This window comes from Eucalyptus grandis, chromosome 4 (assembly GCF_016545825.1).
Source record: "Eucalyptus grandis isolate ANBG69807.140 chromosome 4, ASM1654582v1, whole genome shotgun sequence".
In the NCBI taxonomy this organism is placed as follows: Eukaryota; Viridiplantae; Streptophyta; class Magnoliopsida; order Myrtales; family Myrtaceae; genus Eucalyptus; species Eucalyptus grandis.
Window position 1 is genome coordinate 36123569 of NC_052615.1, and position 4983 is coordinate 36128551.

At 42.6% G+C, this 4983-nt stretch overlaps 1 long non-coding RNA gene across 1 annotated transcript; it reads right to left on the reverse strand.

The window, feature by feature from the left end:
* Positions 1-224: 224 nt before the first annotated feature.
* Positions 225-4112, reverse strand: LOC120292798. Its single transcript, XR_005550402.1, has 2 exons — positions 3725-4112; positions 225-1956 (listed from the first exon to the last, which is right to left on the reverse strand). It is a non-coding gene; the product is annotated as an uncharacterized LOC120292798 (long non-coding RNA).
* Between the last annotated feature and the right edge of the window lie 871 nt (positions 4113-4983).

A 4983-nucleotide genomic window follows, 5' to 3' on the forward strand; every position in this document is an offset into this window, starting at 1 on the left:
AATTTCGACATCAATGTATCCAGCTTATTCTTCATCAAACCGCTTGATATGACTAGTCGTTGGCCCCTGCATTCGCAAGGACATTTTATGAGGATGAATGAGGGAAAGTTTTTCACTGGTGAACGCTAGCTTTACACGTCTGTAGACTGTACATGCATGGATTCGCATTCATGAAAAAGCATATTGCGGAGTGGATGAAGAGAAAATGGCATTAGGGACGGCAATGATGAAGAAATCAAATGACGTTTTAATTTGATCTTTTATGTAAACACAGCTCGTACCGCCCACATAAATATATAGGAGCAGTGACAGAGACCTGGTGGGGGTTGTGCATATGACTATCTGAGCCAGGAGCGCAGCGAAAACTCACTGAGCTGCATGGCCAACGTCAAGAACTCCAGAGTGCGAACGTTTAAGGAAGCAAATGCATAAGTCGAGGATGTCGTCGACATCCTCTCTCTTGTCACGAAAGCCGCTTTGCTTGCCGGAAGATATGTGCACAAGCCCTCTGATTCTCTGTCCTCGTTCAGTGGATGCATCAACTCAGATCCCTTCACCTCACTTCACGATCACCCCTTTCTTCTGTAACTTTTTTTTTCTTCCTGCTGTCTGTGTCTGTCTGTTCTTGTTCTGTTGCAACAAATGGGAAAAGAAAAGAGACTACTGTGAAGTGCCTCTGTTTTTCCTTTCCTGTAGATTGGGAGAATAATGGAAACTGACAATGGAATTCAACTATAATTTCAGGAACAAGAACATAAAGCGGCCACAGAGGTTCAAAACCCTAGATCTGCGGACAAATTTAGAACGCTAAGTAATGCGAATCGAACATACTACTCTATACCTCTGTACTTAATTAACTAATGCTAACAATATCATGAGTAGGGGAGCGAACTTGATTTTACCATAAGGACGACGAAGAAAGATATTTGAATCGTTGGCCAACAGCTTCTTTGGCATCTAGCCAGGAACGTCCTAGCTAAAAAAGTAAGTTCTCTCTGGAGCAAAAGAATATCGAACAGAAATCCTTAGACTCCGCATATGCGTCCTCTGTTTCTAATGTTAAAATGTTCAATCTTCAGCATTAGGAATCACACATTATGATCGATATTTTCCTCAAGTTCATAAGGAAATTGCTGTCAAGTATTAATCCTTAGACAAATCAGGAGTTAAAGGATATAATTCCAGAGTCTCAAGCTGCCTGAACTGTCAAGAACTATAATTATGAATTGCAACCTTCATAAACTGCATCAATTCAAATAGCTGCTTCAAAAACCAAAAAACCATCCCTAAAAAGGGCATTAACAGCTCCTGCAAATTGGTGCAACATCATGAGATCAATTTGTCATCCACTGATTCGGTTACTACCAAATCTTTTAGAGTAGTCTTGACACCAAAACTCTCACAGAGCAAGAACGCGTCCAGCTCTGCCCTCATTCCGGTGCCAAAACAAACAATCCATTACACAGTCACTTCATTCTTAATCTCACATCAGAACTACCTCCACGTGTGGTTCTCTTTGGTTTATATGTCCTAGACTAAAAAGGCATCGTTTCCTTCATCGTGAAAAGGCTATTGTATATCTTGCTATTCCGAAGGTCCAGGATAAGCATCAGCGGAACAAATCCACATTACATAGCATAAAAAATCCTAGTACTTGAATGAGTAAAACATAAAATCTGAAGCTCATTTTTCCAGACAGGATGAATTTGATCGATATTCAGCCCTCGGTCAAATTCAACACGTAAATCTCATCAAGAATCCAAAATGGCCAGGGAATCTTGTGAAGAGAATATAGCAGTGTATCGATAACATGTTAATGACTTACCATGAAAAGAATTCTTTAAGGGATTGAGATAACTGAAGCCAAGGGTTGCCTTGAAGAGTCTAATACGGCTTAATTGAGGCAAACCGTTCTTCCATTAGAGCATCCTCATTAATAAAATGAAATGAAAGTATCTGCGTAGGCGAATAAGGGGAGAATTACCAAAAAAAGTACTAAACCTATTGCAATTTTGCCAATTCAATCCTAAACTTTTTTTTTTTGACCAATTTAGTCTAAACCTTTTATAATTATGCCAATTCAGTCCATCCCGGCCAAAATTGGCCGGCCAGGCGACGTGGACCTTGCCGTCTAGCGAACGCTGACGTGGCATTTTTAAAATATTTTTTTATATTTTTTTTTCGAATTTTTAAATATTTTTTTAATTTTTTCCAAAAGGGGCCTTTGGAAGAAAAATCAAACAGTTTGAAGCCATTCGCTCTACATCGTATCCATCTTCATGTTCTGTCACTCTCTCTCTCTCTCTCTCCAAATCTTGATTCTGCATATTCGCAAGCATCGTCCTTCTCGAGCAGAAGCAGCACGAACCCATCCATGGCACCGCCAGTCCCGCGCCCTCCTCCCCTTCTCCCCGAAGAGCCCTGACCTCGCCGAAGAGCTTCTTCCCTTCTCGACAAGACAATGTCGCTCTCCCTGACGCCGCCCCAACGGCGGAGCGCCGCCGCGTCCCGCCTCTCCCTCTACTCGACCAAGAATGCCTCCCCTCTCAGACCCACCAGTTTCTTTTCACCGTACGCCTCCCAGCGCCCCCCAACCTTCTCGGCGCCGCAAACCCACATCGTGGCCTCGAACGACTATCGGCTTCTCCACATTCTTACCCTTTTGTTTTCCGTCGGAATCCTCCGTCTTGCGGAAACAAAGACATTTCCTGAAGCAAGACAACATCTTCATGCGGACGAAAAGTGGAGATGCGGCGTGTTGTTTCAAGCGTTGATCTGTTATTGTCGATGAAGGTGGTTAGAAACACCTCATCTCTGTCGAATTCTAAGCTCCTACGTATCAATCAAATTATGTACTGTGCCACGCAGGGATATTCGCAGGTTAGATGAGATGATCACGAAAAAAAGGCCAAACCTGGAACCGGAAAGGAAGTCTTTTGCAGATAGACTCAGACCAAGACGACGTGGGTTTGCGGCGCCGAGAAGGTTGGGGGGCGCTGGGAGGCGTACGGCGGAAAGAAACTGGTGGGTCTGAGAGGGGAGGCATTCTTGGTCGAGTAGAGGGAGAGGCGGGACGCGGCGGCGCTCCGCCGCTGGGGCGGCGTCAAAGAGAGCGACATTGTCTTGCCGAGAAGGGAAGAAGCTCTTCGGCGAGGTCAGGGCTCTTCGGGGAGAAGGGGAGGAGGGCGCGGGACTGGCAGTGCCATGGATGGGTTCGTGCTGCTTCTGCTCGAGAAGGACGATGCTTGCGAATATGCAGAATCAAGATTTGGAGAGAGAGAGAGAGAGTGACAGAACATGACGATGGATACGATGTAGAGCGAATGGCTTCAACTGTTTGATTTTTTTTTCCAAAGGCCCTTTTGGAAAAAAATTTTAAAAATATTTAAAAATTAAAAAAAAAAAAAAATTTTAAAAATGCCACGTCGATTCGCGGACAGCAGGCGTCCACGTCCCGCGGCTAGCCAATTTGGCTTCGGATGGACTGAATTGGCATAATTATAAAAGGTTTAGGGACTAAATTGGCCAAAAAAAAAGTTTAAGACTGAATTGGCAAAATTCAATAGGTTTAGGATTTTTTGGTAATTCTCCTGGCAAATAAGCATAACCAAATAGATGTCAAGGAAGGTAGCAAATCATCCTGAAACGCAGTACTTCAAGAAAATTACAACTCGGATTTGTGGGTGATAGTCATTGATAAGTCATCTAAGATCAGCAATCTTACTTGATGGCTACGACATGTAATGTTCTTAGAAGGCATTCCGATGACTTTTTGGCATTACCAAGAGAGTGATTTTTCCGAAGCATCATGCCATCCTCCTCCATTGGCTTCCCTGGCGCTTGAATCACGTAAGAGAAGGAAAAACAATACGCTATTTTCTTGGAAAACGATCAAATTTGACCTCGTTATTTTATGCCAAGGGAAAGGAGACAAAAGGAAAATAATCCTGATTAACTATCAAACCTCCTCCTTCATACGTCGCTAATATCAAATGGTTAATACATTAACTATAAACATTTTTAGTTGGGGAAAATCTTTTGTAATAGAAGAAATTTGTAACTTACTGATTTTATTGACATATTTGTAATTCTATTGTAGTGCACGCTCGTAGAATTTGAAGGGAAAAAGAATTGGTCACTAACTAATTTATGCGTGCGTTGGTAAAATCATTTTTTAGTTGGCATTTTACTAACCGCACGTGCGTCATGATGTCCGCAGAAGATATGGCTAAAAACAATCGCCGTAGACAGAGTCCTCGACTTGATCTTTTCCGGCAGGTGCTTTGGCCTCGCTCGAAACCCCTTCCCCCATCCTCAGTGAAGAGCCTGCCGTCGCCGGAGACGATTCCAGCAGCAACTCGACTGAGAGGGGAACTTCACGGCGTCATTCACTGTAACTCTTGGAGACAGCCCATGTACCGGAGGCTTCATCAGATTCAAGTACTTTGTGCAACCCGCCCTTCGAAAGCCCCTTCGAAAACCCCTTCGAACAAGAATCGTGAATGAATAAGCTCTCAGCAATTTTCACCACACAAAAAGACTCGCGGTTTGTTCCTGCTTGTCGTGCCTCTTCGAAGCATCATCGCCCTGTTAAAAATAGTAAAATTGTTTTTGTGTTTTGATTAGCTTATTTGTCTGTCTTTTAATTAATTTTTGGCTAAGTGTGTGAAAGCAAGAGTTAGTCAATTTGTAAAAAAACCAAAGGAGAGAATTCTTGAAGAAGCTACAAGTGGTACTTGTTGCTCAAGTCTTGAAGAGTAGGAAGAAAGCTTCAACTTTGTAAACTTGAACTTGAAGGAAAAGTTTCAGCCCAAAATTGTTGACTCCTTGGCCAAGAAGAAATGTTCAACTTCAAATCTTGAAGATAATGGTGGTGAAAATGCTTATAAATATAGGGTTATGTTAGTTTTTTTTTGAGTGTGAGAGTGCCTGTAAAAGTAGGAGAGAGTGAGATTTGAGAGAGAGTTTTAAGCTTAGCAAAGT